Consider the following 19,517-nt stretch of genomic DNA (forward strand, 5'->3'; position numbering starts at 1 on the left):
GCTCAGCTTCACTGGGTTTGACTTTGTAAATCTATGTGCTTACTTCTGTACTGCTGAATGTTGAGTTGAGTGCAAGTTTGAGACTTGAATGAGAGAGAAACTTAACAGAAGTAGCTACCTATTCAAGACTGAAGAGGCATGTTTGGTTTACATCTGGGTAACATTCTTGGAAATGCAAACAGATAGAAGTTGCTGATTGAGCTTGTTAATTTATCAGGGCTTATAGAGCTTTGAAGGGAGAATTAACATATGTGTCCCCAAATGAAGAGATTGTTCCCTTGCACCATCCTGAGGACAAAGTAGAGAAGTATACTCTTACCAAGAATGAATAGAGCCAGCCTTTCTGTAAGGATAGTAAAGAGTGATTATGGATTACAAGGTGCTTGATGCTATAAGATCTTCTTCCCAAAGCACTTTCCCTGCATTTGTTCCTGAAATTCAGTGATTCATTTATCTAATACAGTCTTCCTCAAATGCAAAGAATAGGACAGGAGGGTTCAGCTCAATTACTAAGATGTAATATTTACATCTTAAACAGAAGGACATTGTTGGGGGAGGGGTTGAGGTGAAGTATAAAATCTCCTGAGGGAAATAGATGCCTGGAGGTTAATAGTGATGAACGCACAGCTGGGCTGTGTTTAAATGTGTTTAAAACCCATTTTGTTTACATCTCCATGAATCACTCCCCACTACTTCTGTCTATGAGTAATGTCTGATCTCCTATAGTACTTTGTACTTCTTTTATAATAATTATCACACGCTAAATTTTATTATAAATACGTAAGATCAGGGACCCATGTGTGGTGGATCACATATCTGTTGTATAAGAAACCACCCTCAAACTTAGTGGCTTAAAGCAACCATTTATTTACTCAGAATTCTGCAATTTAGTCAGGACTCAACTAGGTTAGTTTCATTTTAGCTTCATGTGGTACCAGCTAGAGGTCCTTGTATGGCTGTACTTGTAAGGTTGTAATGTCTGGGGTGTCCTGCCATTTTCCTGGATTTCTCTCCATGTCATCTCTCTCATAGGATAGGAGAGATCTCTTTGCTTGGTGGCTGGCTTCCAAAAAAGCACAAGTGAGGCTGCCAGGCCAGGGAAGGGTTAGGCCCAAACTGTCAATGTCACTTCTGCCACGTTGTTCTCATTAAAGTGAACTATGAAACCAGTTCAGTTTTAAGGAAAGGAGAAATACACCTGTGTGGGAAGACCAAAATCAATATACAGAAATGGAAGGGTTTGCTGGAGGACATCTTTCAAGATAATACACCAGGCATAGTATTTTAGATAAAATATTTGATGAATAAGTGAACAAAAGTGTTGCCTCCAAAATACTGGTCAAATGTACTGAAGAAAACCATGCCTTTGAGGCCATCAGTGAATGAGAAAGTTGGCTTATACTATCTCTAGTAGCATGACACCCAGAAATGGACTTGCCTTCAAAGCAGTGTTCACCCAACTGGCTTGCTTGGAGCATAGTGTGGTAGTAATTAACTATTCACAAAAATTCCCATTCTCTCCTTGCAAAATGCACTCCCCTACTCACTGTGAAATTAGATATGGTCATGTGATTTACTATAGCCAATAAAATGCAAGCAGACACAAAATCTGTCACATCTAGACAGAAACGTTAGGTACCAATGTGTAACATTCCTCATTTTCCTTTTCCTCCTTTGGGGAGAGGGAACATCTGTCAGTCCAGGTCCCTGAGTAAGTACAATGAGATTCTCACATTCTGCATATTAATATATATAGTCTTTCTTAGAAATAACTTAAAAACCTGCATCAATAAGCTTTAAACTGTTCATTATCCTAAGCTTAGTAAACTCAGTTCCTAATTTTAAAAAATGATCATTTTTATGCACAAGGGTAAGGATTGCAAGGTTACTTATCAAATGAAAGTATTGATGTATTGATGTATCAAATGAAAATACAACAGTATTTAACCTCAGAGGACAGGTAAGTAAGTTAAACCAGGTCTGTATTATGGATTGTTATGTAGCCATGAAAAATTTTATATATATATATATATATATATATTTTAAAGATTTTATTTGTTTATTTGACAGACAGAGATCACAAGTAGGCAGAGAGGCAGGCAGAGAGAGAGAGAGGGAAGCAGGCTCCCCGCCAAGCAGAGAGCCCGATGTGGGACTCGATCTCAGGACCCTGAGATCATGACCTGAGCCGAAGGCAGCGGCTTAACCCACTGAGCCACCCAGGCACCCGAAAAATTATATTTTTGAAAAATATTTAAAGACATGATATTATGATCATTAATTATGTTAAGTTACTTAATAGGATATAAAGTATATATAAAGAATTATTTCATTTTGAGTTGGGGAAAATTTCATTGAGTTGGGAGATGAACCATGAGAGACTGTGGACTCTGAAAAACAAACTGAGGGTTTTGGAGGGGAGGGGTGTGGGAGATTGGGTGAGCCTGGTGGTGGTATTATGGAGGGCACCTATTGCATGGAGCACTGGGTGTGGTGCATGGACAATGAATTCTGGAACACTGAAAAGAATAAAAATTCAATAAATAGAAATTTTAAAAATAAGTATATACATGGAAGTAAAGAAAATATGATAATTTCAATTGTTTATGTCAAAGTGAGAGAAGTTAGTTACTTTTTTGTTGTTTCTTATTTTCCAAATTTCAGCAATGAAATGAAATTGCTTATAAAACCAGAAAAACAAACAATAAGTGTTATTATTTTAGGGCTTACAATAAATTGCTGGTACCTCTAGCACTTTCAAGGCAGCCATTTATAAGTTATTAATAGTACACAATAAAAATGTTCTCATTTATTTGTGAAACAAGGCAATAATTTATTGGCTTGGTTTGCATGTCTGCAAATACCTGAAAGTTGCAGAATTTATAAATGATTTAATTATCCAGACTCTGGGGCCAAGGTAGACTAATTCTAAACTAGTCTGCATTTTCTGAATCATCAAAAGTATGTGTGGCTGGACAACCTAGAAGAAATAGATAAATTCCCAGACAGACAAAATCTTCCAAGACCAAACCATGGAGACACAGAAAATCTGATTAGACCAATTACTAGAAAGGGGGTTGGATCAGTAATCAAAAGCCTCCCAAAAAACAAAAGTCCAGAACCAGATGTCTTCAGTGGTGAATTCTACCAAACATACAAAAATGCTTCTCAAATTCTTCCAAAAACAGAAGAGAAGGGAACACTTCCAAACTCATTTTACAAGGCCAACATTACCCTGTTACTAAAACCAAACAAGAACCATAAGAAAAAAATTATAGGCAATATCCCTGATGAATATAGATGCAAAAATTCTCAATAAAATATTAGCAAACTCCATTCAATAATACATTAAAAGAAACATATATCATGATTGAGTAGGATTTGTTCCAGGAAGCCAAGAATGCTTTAATATCTATAAATCAAGCAACATGATACACCACACTAACAAAATAAAGGATAAAAATTATATGATCACTGCAATAGATATAGAAAAAAGCATCTGACAAACTTTAATTTGCAGTTATCATTAAAAATTCTCAACAAAATTGATATAAAGGGAACATACCTCAATATAATAAAGACCATATATGAAAAACCCACAGCTAACATCAACTCAATGGTAAAAAGCTGAAAGTTTTTCAGGAACAAGATAAGAATGCCCATTTTTACCACATTTTTTCCAATATAGTATTTGGAGTCCTAGCTAGCAATTAGGCAAGAAAAAGAAATAAAGGGCAACCAAACTGAAAGGGAAGAAATAAAACTATCACTATTTATAAATGACATAATATTAAATAGTGAAAACCCTAAATAAAGATTCCATTAAAACTGTTAGAACTAAAGAATGAACTCAGTAAAGTTGTAGGATACAAAATTAGTATACAAAAATTAGTTGTGTTTCTATATACTAATAATAGGTTATCAGAAAGATAAACTAAGAAAACAATCCCATTTATAATTACACCCAAAAGAATAAAATACCTAGGAATAAAGCTAACCAAGGTGGTGAAAGATCTGCACACTGAAATCTATAAGACAATGACTAAAGGAACTGAAGAAGGTTCAAATAAGTAGAAAGATAATCCAGGCTCAGAGACTGGAAGAATACTGTCAAAATAACCATACTATCCAAGGTGTCTACAGAATTAGTACAAATCCTTTTCACAGAACTTGAACAAATCATTCTAAAATTTGTGTGGAAGCAAAAAAGACCCAAAGGGCCAAAAGAGTTTTGAGAAAGAAAAACAAGTCTGGAGGCATCACACTCCCATGTTTCAAGCCCTATTACAAAGATGTAATAATCGAAACAGTATGGTGCTGTCACAAAGATAGACACATAGATCACTGAAAACAAAAATAAGAGAGAGCCCAGAAACAAACCCACACGTACATTGGTCAGTTAATTTATAACAAAGGAACCAAGCACATATGGAAAGGAAAATCTCTTCAGTAAACAGTGTTGGGTTAGAGTGAACAACCACATGCAAAAGAATGAAACTACAATGTGTAACCTACATCATACACAAAAATTAACTCAAAATGAATTAAGGACCTGAATTTAAGACCTGAAACCATAAAACTCCTAATAGAAAACATGGACAACAAGCTCCTTGACATCAAGTTTTAGTGATATTTTTTGGATCTGACTCCAAAAAGCAAAGGCAACAAAAGCAAAAACAAGTAAGTGGAATTATATCAAACTTAAAATCTTCTGCATAGCAAGGAAAATCATCAACAAAACAGAAAGGCAATCTGCTGAATGTGAGAAGATATTTGCAAATGATACATCCAAAACACATAAAGAATTCATAAACTCAATCGCAATAAAACACATAACCCGATTAAAAAATGGGCAGAGAATCTGAATAAACATCTTTCTGAAAAAGGCAAACATATGGCCAACAGGCACATGAAAGGATGCTCAATATCACTAACCATCAGATAAATGCATATGAAAACCACAATAGGATATTACCTCATACCTGTTAGAATGGCTATCAAAAAGACAAGACATAACAAGTATTGTCAAGGATGGGGAGGAAAGTAAACTTTTTGTGTGCCATTGGTAGCAGTGTACACTGGTGCAGCCATTATGGAAAACAGTGTGGAGTTTCCTTTAATAATTAAAAATAGAACTATTGTATGTACATTAATGCATTTCAGAGTATCTGCAGAAAATGAAAACACTAATTTATAAACATACATGCATCTCCATATTCATTGCAGCATCAGCCAACGTATGTAAACAACCTAAGTGTCTATTGATAGATGAATGGATAAAGATGTGGTGTGTGTACACACACACACACACACACACACACACACACACACACACAAATGGAATACTACTCAGCCATAAAAAATCTTACCATTAGTGACAACATAAAGACCTTGAAGGCATTATGCTAAGTGAAATAAGTCTGACAAAGAAAGACAAATGCTGTATGATCTCACTTACATGTGCAATTTATACAACAACAACTAGCACCCAAGCTTATCGATATGGAGGACAGATCGGTGACTGCCAGAGGTGAGGGGTCAGGGGTTAAGGGAGTCAAAGGGCACAAACACCCAGTTGTAAAATAATTAAGTCATGGGAATGCAATGTACAGCATAGTAGCTACAGCTGATAATTCTATATTGCGTATTTAAAAGTTGCAAAGAGAGTAGATCTAAAATCTCTCATTAGAAAAATAAATTTTTGTAACTATGGATGTTAACTAGACTTACTGGGATCATTTTACAATATATACAAATATTGAATAGCTACGCTGCATACCTAAAACTTATAAAATGTTATATGTCAATTATACCTCAATCTAAAAATTTTTAAAAAAATTTGCATGGACCTTAGTTGGATCATGATTCAATTAAGATAGCCATGAATGAAATTTTGAAACAATTATGAAATACGGCCTTGCCCTGGGTAATGTGTGATGTTTAGGAATTATTATTTTGTTAAACATAAAAGTGGCATTTTAGTAGTTGTTCACTTGAGGACTGACTTTTGAAAAATTTAGAGATGATATGATGTGATGTAAGGTGGAAGATAAAACGTGATTGACAGAATGTTGATTTTGGAGATATATATATATATATGTATATAAATGTATGTATGTATATATGTATATATATATATTTTTTTCCCCCACTTACTTATTTCTTTTTCCCTTTTCTTCTCCCCACAGTTTCGGGTCTCTTCTGATTTGGTTAGCGTATAGATTTCTGGGGTCTTTGCAATCCTTTTAGTATTTTATTCTCTCATTCATATGTTCTCATCTGGATAAAATAACAAGGCAGAAAAACTCACCACAAAAAAAAAAAAGAACAAGAGACAATATCAACGGCTAGTGTCATATTCAGTATGGACATAGGTAATATGTTAGAATGAGAGTTCAGAATGAGGATTACCAAGGTGCTAGCTGGGCTTGAAAAAAGCATGGGAGATACTAGAGAATCCCTTTCTGGAGAAATAAAAGAACTAAAATCTAACCAAGTTGAAATTAAAAAAGATATTAATGAGGTGCAATAAAAAATGGAGGCTCTTACTGCTAGGATAAAGGAGGCAGAAGAGAGAATTAGTGATATAGAAGACCAAATGATGGAGAATAAAGCAGCTGAGCAAAAGAGAGACAAAAACTACTGGACCACAAGGGGAGAATTCAAGAGATAAGTGATACCATAAGACAAAACAATTAGAATAATTGAGATCCCAGGAGAAGAAGAAAGAGAGAGGGTGCAGAAGGTATACTGGAGCAAATTACAGCAGAGAATTTCCCTAATATCACAAAGGAAAGAAGCATCAAAATCCAGGAGGCACAGATATATCCCCTCAAAAATCAATAAAATAGGTTCACACCCCATCATCTAATAATAAAACATACAAGTCTCAGTGACAAAGAGAAAATCCTGAATGCAGCTAGGGACAAGAGGTCTGTAACATACAATGGTAGATATATTAGATTGGCAGCAAACCTATCCACAGAGACTTGGCAGGTGAAAAAGGACTAGCACAATACATTCTGAGCACTAAATGAGAAAAATATGCAGCCAAGAATAGCCAGCTAGCTAGACAGTCAGCTAGACTGTCATCGAAAATAGAAGGAGACAGAAAAAGCTTCCAGGACAAACAAAAATTAAAAGAATCTGAAAACACCAAATCAGCCTTATAGGAAATATTGAAAGGGGTCCTCTAAGCAAAGAGAGAGCCTAAATGTAAGACACCAGAAAGGAACAGAGACAGTATACAGTAACAGTCACCTTACAGGCTATAAAATGGCACTAAATTCATATCTTTCAATAGTTACCCTGAATGTCAATGGACTAAATGTCCCAATCAAAAGACACAGGATATCAGAATGGATTAAAAAAAACCAAGACTCATCCAGAGCTATCTGTAAGAAACTCATTTTAGGCCCAAAGACACCTCCAGATTTAAAGTGAGGGGGTGGAAAACAATTTACCATACTAATGGATATCAAAACAAAGCTAGAGTGGCAATCATTATATCAGATAAATTGGATTTTAAGCCAAAGACTATAATAAGAGATGAGGAAGGACACTATATCATACTCAAAGGATTTATCCATCAAGAAGATCTAAGAATTTAAAATATCTATGCCCCTAACATTGAAGCAGTCAATTATATAAACTAATTAATAACAAAATCAAAGAAACACATCAATAATAATACAATAATAGTAGAGGACTTTAACTCCCCCCCTCACTGAAATGGACAGATCATCTAAGGAAAGGATCAACAATGAAATAAAGGCTTTAAATGACACACTGGAACAGATGGACATCACAGATATAGTCAGAACATTTCATCCTAAAGCAAAAGAATACACATTCTTCTCTAGTGCACATGGAACATTCTCCAGAATAGATCACATCCTGGGTCACAAATCAGGTCTCAACCAGTACGAAAAGATTGGGATCATTCCCTGCATATTTTCAGGCCACAGTGCTCTGAAACTAGAACTCAACCACAAGAAGAAAGTTGGAAAGAACTCAAATTCATGAAGACTAAAGAGCATCCTACTAAAGAATGAATGTGTCAATCAGGAAATTAAAGAAGAATTAAAAAAATTAATGGAAACAAATGAAAATGAAAACACAACTGTTCAAAATCTTTGAGACACAGCAAGGACAGTCCTGAGTGGAAAGTATATAGCAATATAAGCCTTTCTCAAGAAACAAGAAAGGTCTCAAGTATACAATCTAACCCTATACCTAAAGGAACTGGGGAAAGAAGAGCAACAAAAGCCTAAACCCACCAGGAGAAGAGGAAATAGTAAAGATGAGAGCAGAAATCAATGAAATAGAAATCAAAATAACAGTAAAACAAATCAATGAAACTAGTAGCTGGTTCTTTGAAAGAATTAGTAAGATTGAAAAATCTCTGGCCAGACTTATCAAAAAGAAACTAGAAAGGACCCAAATACTTAAAATCATAAATGAAAGAGAAGAGATCACAAACACCAAAGAAATATGAACAATTAGAAGAACATATCATGAGCAACTATATGCCAACAAATTTGACAACCTGGAAGAAATGGATGCATTCCTAGAGACATATAAACTACCACAACTGAACCAAGAAGAAATAGAAAATCTGAACAGACCCATAACAAGTAAGGAGATTGAAGTAGTCATCAAAAAGTCTCCCAACAAACAAGAGCCCAGGGCCAGATAGCTTCCCAGGGAAATTCTACCAAACATATAAAGAAGAATTAATAGCTATTCTCATGAAACTGTTCCAAAAAATAGAAAGGGAAGGAAGACTTCCAAACTCATTTTATGAGGCCAGCATTACCTTGATCCCCAAACCAGACAAAAACCCCATCAAAAAGGAGAATTACAGACCGATGCAAACACAGATGCAAAAATTCTCACCAAAATACTAGCCAATAAGATCCAACAGTACATTAAAAGGATTTTTACCATGATCAAGTGGATTTATTCCTGGACTGCAAGGCGGTTCAACATCCGCAAATCAATCAATGTGATACATTAGTAAAACAAAGAACAAGAACCATATGATACTCTCAATAGGTGCTGAAAAAGCATTTTACATAGTACAACATCCTTCCTTGATCAAAACTCTTCACAGTGTAGGGACAGAGGGTACATACCTCAATATCATCAAAGCCATCTATAAAAGATCCACCGCAAATATCATTCTCAATGGGCAAAAACTGAGAGCTTTTCCCCTAAGGTCAGGAACATGGCAGGAATGTCCACTATCACCATTGCTATTCAACATAGTATTAGAAGTCCTGGCCTCAGCAATCAGACAACAAAATGAAATAAAAGGCATCCAAATAGGCAAAAAAGAAGACAAATTTTCACTCTTTGGAGATGATATGATACTTTATGTGGAAAACCCAAAAGACCCTACTCCAAAAATGCTAGAACTCATACAGGAATTCAGTAAAGTGTTAGGGTATAAAATCAATGCACAGAAATCAGCTGCATTTCTATACACCAACAATAAGACAGAGAAAGAGAAATTAGGGAGTTGACCCCATTTACAGCTGCACCCCAAACTGTAAGAAACCCAAGAATAAACCTAACCAAAAAGGCAAAGAATCTGTACTCTGAAAATTATAAAGTACTCATGAAAGAAATTGAGGAAGACACAAAGAAATGGAAAAATGTTCCATCCTCATGGATTAGAAGAACAATATTGTGAAAATGTCTATGCTATCTAAAGCAACCTATACATTTAATGCAATCCCTATCAAAATTTCATCAATTGTTTTCAAAGAAATGGAACAAATAATCCCCAAATTTATATGGAACCAGAAAAGACCCTGAATAGCCAAAGGAATATTGAAAAAGAAAGCCAAAGTTGGTGGCATCACAATTCCAGACTTTCAACGTTCTTACAAAGCTGTCATCATCAAGGCACTATAGTACTGGCACAAAAACAGACACACAGATCAATGGAACAGAATAGAGAACCCAGAAACGGACCCTCAACTCTATGGTTAACTCATCTTCGACAAAGCAGGAAATAATGTCCAGTGGATAAAAGACAGCCTCTTCAACAAATGGTGTTGGGAAAATTAGAGAGCCACATGCAGAATGAAGCTGGACCAGTTCCTTACACCACACACAAAAATAGACTCAAAATGGATGAAAGATCTCAATGTGAGACAGGAATCCATCAAAATCCTGGAGGAGAACACAGGCAGCAACCTCTTTGACTTCAGCCACAGCAACTTCCTAGAAATATCACCAAAGGCAAGGGAAGCAAGGAAAAAAAAAGAACTGTTGGGACTTCATCAAGATCAAAAGCTTTTGCATAGAAAGGAAACAGTCAACAAAACCAAAAGACAACTGACAGAATGGGGAAAGATATTTGCAAATGACATATCAGATAAAGGGATAGTATCCAAAATCTATAAAGAACTTATCAAACTCAACACCCAATGAACAAATAATCCAATCAAGAAATAGGCAGATGATATGATACTATATGTGGAAAACCCAAAAGACTCCACTCCAAAACTGCTAGAACTTGTACAGGAATTTAGTAAAGTGTCAGGATATAAAATCAATGCACAGAAATCAGTTGCATTTCTCTACACCAACAGCAAGACAGAAGAAAGAGAAATTAAGGAGTCAATCCCATTTACAATTGCACCCAAAACCATAAGATACCTAGGAATAAACCTAACCAAAAAGGCACAGAATCTATACTCAGAAAACTATAAAGTACTCATGAAAGAAATTGAGGAAGACACAAAGAAATGGAAAAATGTTCCATGCTCCTGGATTGGAAGAATAAGTATTGTGAAAATGTCTATGCTACCTAAAGCAATCTACACATTTAATGCAATTCCTATCAAAGTACCATCCATCTTTTTCAAAGAAATGGAACCAATAATTCTAAAATTTATATGGAACCAGAAAAGACCTCGAATAGCCAAAGGGATATTGAAAAAGAAAGCCAACGTTGGTGGCATCACAATTCCGGACTTCAAGCTCTATTACAAAGCTGTCATCATCAAGACAGCATGGTACTGGCACAAAAACAGACACATAGATCAATGGAACACAATAGAGAGCCCAGAAATAGACCCTCAACTCTACAGTCAACTAATCTTCGACAAAGCAGGAAAGAATGTCCAATGGAAAAAAGACAGCCTCTTCAAAAATGGTGCTGGGAAAATTGGACAGCCACATGCAGAAAAATGAAATTGGACCATTTCCTTACACCACACACAAAAATAGACTCAAAATGGATGAAGGACCTCAATGTGCAAAAGGAATCCATCAAAATCCTTGAGGAGAACACAGGCAGCAACCTCTTCGACCTCAGCCGCAGCAACATCTTCCTAGGAACAACGCCAAAGGCAAGGGAAGCAAGGGCAAAAATGAACTATTGGGATTTCATCAAGATCAAAAGCTTTTGCACAGCAAAGGAAACAGTTAACAAAATCAAAAGACAACTGACAGAATGGGAGAAGATATTTGCAAACGACATATCAGATAAAGGACTAGTGTCCAGAATCTATAAAGAACTTAGCAAACTCAGCACCCAAAGAACAAATAATCCAATCAAGAAATGGGCAGAGGACATGAACAGACATTTCTGCAAAGAAGACATCCAGATGGCCAACAGACACATGAAAAAGTGCTCCATATCACTCGGCATCAGGGAAATACAAATCAAAACCACAATGAGATACCACCTCACACCAGTCAGAATGGCTAAAATAAACAAGTCAGGAAATGACAGATGCTGGCAAGGATGCGGAGAAAGGGGAACCCTCCTACACTGTTGGTGGGAATGCAAGCTGGTGCAGCCACTCTGGAAAACAGCATGGAGGTTCCTCAAAATGTTGAAAATAGAACTGCCCTATGACCCAGCAATTGCAGTATTGGGTATTTACCCTAAAGACACAAACGTAGTGATCCAAAGGGGCACGTGCACCCGAATGTTTATAGCAGCAATGTCCACAATAGCCAAACCATGGAAAGAACCTAGATGTCCATCAACAGATGAATGGATCAAGAAGAAGTGGTATATATACACAATGGAATACTATGCAGCCATCAAAAGAAATGAAATCTTGCCATTTGCGACAACATGGATGGAACTAGAGCGTATCATGCTTAGCGAAATAAGTCAAGCAGAGAAAGACAACTATCCTATGATCTCCCTGATATGAGGAAGTGGTGATGCAACATGGGGGCTTAAGTGGGTAGGAGAAGAATAAATGAAGCAAGATGGGATTGGGAGGGAGACAAACCATAAGTGACTCTTAATCTCACAAAACAAACTGAGGGTTGGTGGGGGGAGGGGGTTTGGGAGAAGGGGGTGGGATTATGGACATTGGGGAGGGTATGTGCTTTGGTGAGTGCTGTGAAGTGTGTAAACCTGGTGATTCACAGACCTGTACCCCTGGGGATAAAAATATATGTTTATAAAAAATAAAAAATTAAAAAAAAAAAAAAAAGAAATAGGCAGAAGACATGAACAGACATTTCTGCAAAGAAGACATCCAGATGGCCAACAGACACATGAAAAAGTGCTCCACATCACTCAGCATCAGGGAAATGCAAATCAAAACCACAGTGAGATACCACCTCACACCAGTCAGAATGGCTAAAATTAACAAGTCAGGAAACGACAGATGATGGCAAGGATGCAGAGAAAAGAAAACCCTCCTATACTGCTGGTGGGAATGCAAGTTGGTGCAGCCACTCCGGAAAACAGCATGGAGGTTCCTCAAAAAGTTGAAAATAGAGCTACCCTATGATCCAGCAATTGTACTACTAGGTATTTACCCTAAAGATACAAATGTAGTGATCCGAAGGGGCATGTGCACCCAAATGTTGATAGCAGCAATGTCTACAATAGCCAAACTATGGAAAGAACCTAGATGTCCATTAACAGATGAATGGATAAAGAAGAGGTGGTGTGGGGAGCGCCTGGGTGGCTCAGTGGGTTAAAGCCTCTGCCTTCGGCTCAGGTCCTGGTCTCAGGGTCCTGGGATCGAGCCCTGCATCGGGCTCTCTCCTCGGAGGGGAGCCTGCTTCCCCCTCTCTCTCTGTCTGCCTCTCTGCCTACTTGTGATCTCTGTCAAATAAATAAATAAAATCTTTTAAAAAAAAAAGAGGTGGTGTGTGTGTGTGTGTGTGTGTATATAATATATAAAATATATAATAGAATACTATGCAGCCATCAAAAGAAATGAAATATTGTCATTTGCAATGATGTGGATGGAACTAGAGGGTATTATCTGGAGTGAAATAAGTCAATCAGAGAACGATACTTATCATATGATCTCTTTGATATGAGGAATTTGAGAGGCAGGGTGGGGATTGTGGGGAATAGGGAAGGGAAAAATGAAACAAAATGGGATGGGGAGGGAGACAAACCATAAGAGACTCTTAATCTCAGGAAACAAACTGAGGCTTTCTGGGGTGTGGGGGGTAAGAATAGAGTGGTTGGGTTAAGACATTGGGGAGGGTATGTGCTGTGGTGAGTTCTGTGAAATATGTAAGACTGATGATTCATAGACCCGTACCCCTGGGGCAAATGATACATTATATGTTAATAAAAATAATTAATTTTAAAAAGTAAAAAAAAAAAATCAGTACATGTAGACATTTAATATTTGATAAAGGTGATCTATCAAAACATTTTAGAAGATAGACATTTTCAAAACAAATACTGGGAAAAGTAACTATTTGGAAAATCAAGATTGAATCCATATTTCATCACATATGTCAGAAAAAATTCCAAGTGGATCAGAGATTTAACTGTAAAAGATCAATCCATACAAGTACTTTGCGAAAATATGGGTGAGTCAATCTATTCCAGGGAGTGGGGGACAATCCAGAAACAATAAACAAAAATAGTTTTAAACTCCAATATATTCAAACTTAAAATATTTTGCATAGCAAAGAACATCATAATCAATTGAAAAAGAAAACTGCCCGAATGGGAGTAAATATTTCTACTTATATTACAAAACGGTATTAATCTCCCTAACATATAAAGAGCTCTTAAAAGTCTAGAGGAAAAGGACCAGAAAGCTATAAGAATGTTAGGCAAAAAACCAGAATAAACACGTCAGAGAAAAATAAATGTAAATAGCAACTAAATGCACAAAAAGATCCATATATCTCATTCACATGAGAAATACACATAAAATTTCACTGATTTAGGGGCACCTGGCTGGCTCAGTGGATTAAAGCCTCTGCTTTCAGCTCAGGTCATGATCTCAGGGTCTTGGGATTGAGCCCCACATCAGTCTCTCTGCTCAGCGGGGAGCTTGCTTCCCCCCAACTCCCTGCCTATTTCTCTGCCTACTTGTGATCTCTGTCAAATAAATAAATAAAAATTTTTAAAAAATTCACTGATTTAAAGTTTCTTATAGGGCAAAAAATCCAGAACTTTGAAAATACATACTGTTGGTAAGGGCACAGACAGGCATACACTGCTGTTGCAAAAATAGTACAGCTCCATATGATTAGGGATTTGGCAATACCTAACAACCTTTTGCATGAAGAGCAATCCCACTTTTAGACTGTACCAAGAAGATACACTACCATAAAGAAAATAATATATGTATAATTATTTATAATGGCACTATTTGTAATATAAAAATATTACAAACAACTCAAACACCTACTAAAATAAGGGACTGGTTAAATAAACTATAGTTACTTTCACGAAATGACGTACAATGTAGCTGTAAAAACAAAATGAATAATATCTCTATGTGCCAATATAAGGTGTTCTTGCTGAAAACAGCAAAATGTAAAACAATGTACATAAGAATGCTTGTTTTCTGCTAGAAAGGAAGGGGTTGGAAAGGCAGATAGATGAGTCATAGAGAGAGATCTACTCATTTGTTTATCATTTTCTAAATGAGACACTAGAAAAATAAATCAGAAACTAAGAAAATAGACTATCCATGTGGGAAATAGAGTAGAAGGAGTAGGAATGGAGACACTACTCTGAGGATTCTATTTAATATCGTCTCACCTTCGAGTCACATACATGCTTTACTGTGGTATAAGACCTAAAGTCAATATTGATATGATGTGCTACCTGAACATCTGGTAAAATCAGGAGGGTCTTGAACTGAAGTCCCTCCTACCCACCACCAGGATATAAGGTTCTTTAGCCACACAACCCTCTTTTTCAAAAGGACCAGGGACCGTTCTTATTTACCTCTGAGCACAGAGTTTCACTTTTCTGCCAGCCCACAGAATTATTTGAATGAGCCAATCACGTCCTCCCACAGGAGCCAATGACATTGACTGGGAGGAGCCAATCACGTCCTTTGTAGGAACCAGGGGGCAGCTCGTCTTCTTGATATTACAAAAGCCAAGCTCCTTGCAGTTCACGCTGTTCTTGAATACAACCCCTGTGTGACCCTGAACAAAGTATGTGTCCTTCTCCCCCATGCTGTGAACATAAGTAACTAATAAACTGTCATCTAGCTTATCCGCCCAGTATCAGGTATTACATGTCTGGTTATTGCCCTCATCCTAGGCCAAGAATCTCTCCCTCATCAATGGGGTGAATAGGAAGCAGTTAAAACATTTACATAATAAAAAACAAAACTTAACTTTAAAAAAATTCAAACGAAAAAACAAACTGAAACCAAATATAAGATATATTCTTGTATCAGAAAAAGAATTATTTCAGCACTTTGAAAAATGCCATTGGTATTCTGATTGGGATGGCATTGAAAGTATAGATTGCTCTGGGCAGCATAGACATCTTGATGATGTTTATTTTTCCAATCCATTAGCATGGAATGTTTTTCCATCTTTTTGTGTCTTCTTCAATTTCCTCCATAAGGGTTCTATAATTTCTAGAGTATAGATCCTTGACCTCTTTGGTTAGGTTTATTCCAAGGTGTCTTAAGGTTTTTGGTGCTATAGTAAATGGAATCAATTTCCTAATTTCCCTTTCTACAGATTCTTTGTTAGTGTATAGGAAAGCTACTGATTTCTGTGCATTGATTTTATATCCTGACACATTACTGAACTCATACATGAGTTCTAATTATTTGGGAGTGGAATCTTTTGGGTTTTCGACAAAGTATCAGGTCATCTGTGATGAGAAAGTATGACTTTTTCTTTGCCAATTTGAATACCTTTTATTTATTTTTGTTGTCTGGTTGCTATTTCTATGACTTCTAGTACTATGTTGAACAATAAGGCGAGAGTGGGCATCCTTGTCATGTTCCTGATCTCAATGGGAAGGCTGTCAGCTTTTCCCCATTGAGAATGATATTTGCTGTGGGCTTTTCATAGATGGTTTTTATCAGATTGAGGAATGTTCCCTCTATCCCTAAACTCAGAAGAGTTTTAATCAGGGAAGGATGCTGTATTTTGTCAAATGCTTTTTTCTGCATCAATTGTGAGCACCATGTGGTTCTTGTCTCTTATTTATGTGTTCTATGACATTGATTTGCAGATGTTGAACTACCCTTGCATCCCAGGGATAAATGCACCTGGCCCTGATGGATAATCCTTTTAATGTACTGTTGGATCCTATTAACTAGAATCTTACTGAGAATTTGGGCATCCATATTCATCAGGGATATGGGTCTGTAATTTTCCTTTTTCAAGGGGTCTTTGCCTGATTTTGGGATCAAGATAATGCTGGCCTCATAGAATGAGTATAGAAGTTTTCCTTCTGTTTCTATTTTTTGAAACAGCTTCAGGAGAATATTATTTCTTCTTTGAATGTTTGGTAGAATTCCCCAGGGAATCCATCAGGCCCTGGATCTTGTTCTTGGGAGGTTTTTGATCATTGCTTCAATCTCATTACTGGTTATTAGTCTGTTCAAGTTGTCAATTTCTTCCTGTTCCAGTCTTGGTAGTTTATAGGTTTCCAGGAAGGCATCCATTTCTTCTAGGTTGCTTAATTTATTGGCACATAGTTATTGATAATAATTTCAAGTAATTGCTTCTATTCCCTTGCTGTTAGCCATGATCTCTCCCATTTAACTCATAATTTTATTAATTTGGGTCCTTTCTCTTTCCTTTTGGATAAGTTCAACCAGTGGTTTATTGATCTTATTAATTGTTTCAAAGAACCAGCTTCTAGTTTTGTTGATCTGCTCTACTGTATTTCTGGTTTCTAATTCACCAATCTCTGCTCTAACCTTAATTATTTCTCTTCTTATGCATAGCTTAGGCCTTATTTGTTGTTCAGTTCTTAATAGTGTAAAGTTAATTTGTGTATTCAGGATTTTTCTGGTTTTTTTTTTTTTTTTTTTTTTGAGTGAGTGGCTTAGGTAGCTATGTATTTCCCCTTTAGGACCACCTTTGCAGTATCCTATAGGTTTTGGACTGATGTGTTTTCATTCTCATTGGTTTCCATGAATTGTTTAAGCTCTTCTTTGATTTCCTGGTTGATTCAAACATTCTTAAGCAGGATGGTCTTTAGCTTCCAAGTGTTTGAACCAGATAAGACTCTCAATTGCCATGGAAATGTTGAAAAAGAAAAACAAAGCTAGGGGCATCATATTCTCTGATTTCAAGCTATATTACAAAGCTGTGATAACCAAGACAGCATGGTAGTGGCACAAAAACAGACACATAGATCAATGGAACAGAATAGAGAGCCAGATATGGACCCTCACCTCTATGGTCAACTAACCTTTGACAAAGCAGGAAAAAAATATTTAATGGAGAAAACATGGTCTTCAATAAATAGTGCTGGGAAAATTGGACAGCTATATAGAGAAGAATGAAATGCAATCATTGTTTACACATACACAAAGACAAACTCTAAATGGATGAAAGGCCTCAGTGTGGGACAGGAATCCATCAAGATCCTAGAGAACATAGGCAGTAACCTTTTCAACATCGGCCACCGCAACTTCTTTCAAGACACGTATCCAAAGGCAAGGGAGACAAAAGCGAAAATGAACTTTTGGGATTTCCTTCTGCATAGCAAACAAAACAATCAACAAAACAAAAAGACAACCCACAGAATAGGTGAAAATATTTGTAAATGGCACTACAGATAAAGATCTGGCATCCAAGATCTATAAAGAACTTCTCAAACTCAACACCCAAAAAATAAATAAGTCAAAAAATAGGCAGAAGATATGAACAGATACTTCTCCAAATAAGACATACAAATGGCCAACAGACACATGAAAAAATGTTCATCATTGTTCTCCATCAGAGAAATCTAAATCAAAACGACATTGAGATACCACCTTACACCAGTTAGAATGGCAAAAATTGACAAGACAAGAAACAACCAATGTTGGAGAGGTTGTGGAGAAAGGAGCAATGAGTCGTACCCTTCTGCCTGGTAACCTGGCCAATGTCAACAGATACTTCCATGCTCAGGCTCTCAATGTTGCCTTCAAAGATAAGTATAAGTGGATTTTCCTGGGTGGTGTGGACAACAGAACCCAGTTTTGGCACTACTTTGCAGAGAATCTGGCATCAAGTGGGGCCACATCTTTGTGTTATGTGCATCCTCATGATTTTGCCTAACCAGGCTGGCAGTGGATATGGGCAAAGCTGGGGCTAAAGGGAATTCAGAGGCCTCTGTTACTACAAGTCTGCAAATCTGGTCAAATTAAAGACCTAAACCAAGTATACGTTGCCTAATCCCTCAGCTGCCAAGCTGCCTACTTCCAGATCTATGACACTGCAAAGGGAATGCTTCCAGATCCCAAGGATACTCCCATCTTCATCAGCGGCATGATTGCACCATCCATCACAGAGGTTGCTGGGTTAACTTCCTCTCCATTTGATGCTGTTTGTGGCCGCGTGATGGTGCAGTCAGGGTGCAAAGGAAGTGACATCATATATGAGGCACATCTGACCACTGGAGAAAGATTGCTTGTGATGACGGAGCCAAAGCTTTTTTCAAGGGTGCATAATTCAATGTTCTCAGAGGCATGGGTGATCCTTTTGTGCTTGTCTTATATGATGAAATCAAGACATTCCCATAAGTTATTTCCGACTCTTTGCCCCTCATGAATAGGCATGTTGTATCATATAACGTGTCTTGAACATTACTGATAGGCTGTTGGTTGTCTGTTTATCAACAGCAACTATTTACTGGCCGAAAATGAGAAGTGATAAAACTTATCTGACCTATTTTCTCTTAAAGCTATTTCCATGATGATTGGACTCAATTATATATATATTTTTTATTTCAGTCACTCCTGATAAATAAGTTTGAAGAAATAAAAAATATCAGAAATTTAAAAATAAGTAAGTAAAATTTTTAAAAAAGAAATTAATCTATTTTCCAGCATTACAGGTAATAGATCATCTCCTTACTCAGAAAATTGGTAATTTAAGGGTAACTAGAATTTATCCTCCATCATTGGAAGGATGTACAGTGCATACTCAGTTGACAAAGGGAAGTTTTTTTAATGTTTTGAAACAGAAAGAAAGGCGTTCCTGAAAATGAATGAAGGGAGAATGACGAAAGTAGAAAATTACACCTACAGCAAACTTTAGTGAGATGGGTTCAGGCAAGAATTATCAATAAA

The 19,517-nt window shown here is 36.7% G+C and overlaps 1 long non-coding RNA gene and 1 pseudogene across 1 annotated transcript; one reads left to right on the forward strand and one right to left on the reverse strand.

Moving 5' to 3' along the window:
- Positions 1 to 4,541: 4,541 nt before the first annotated feature.
- LOC116569244 lies at positions 4,542 to 10,259 on the reverse strand. The gene is made up of 3 exons (XR_004276930.1): positions 10,247 to 10,259; positions 9,982 to 9,989; positions 4,542 to 4,646 (listed from the first exon to the last, which is right to left on the reverse strand). It is a non-coding gene; the product is annotated as an uncharacterized LOC116569244 (long non-coding RNA).
- Positions 10,260 to 18,294: 8,035 nt separating this feature from the next.
- On the forward strand, positions 18,295 to 18,968 carry LOC116568779 (annotated as a pseudogene).
- Positions 18,969 to 19,517: the final 549 nt, after the last annotated feature.

Source organism: Mustela erminea, chromosome 11 (genome assembly GCF_009829155.1).
Source record: "Mustela erminea isolate mMusErm1 chromosome 11, mMusErm1.Pri, whole genome shotgun sequence".
Classification (NCBI taxonomy): Eukaryota; Metazoa; Chordata; class Mammalia; order Carnivora; family Mustelidae; genus Mustela; species Mustela erminea.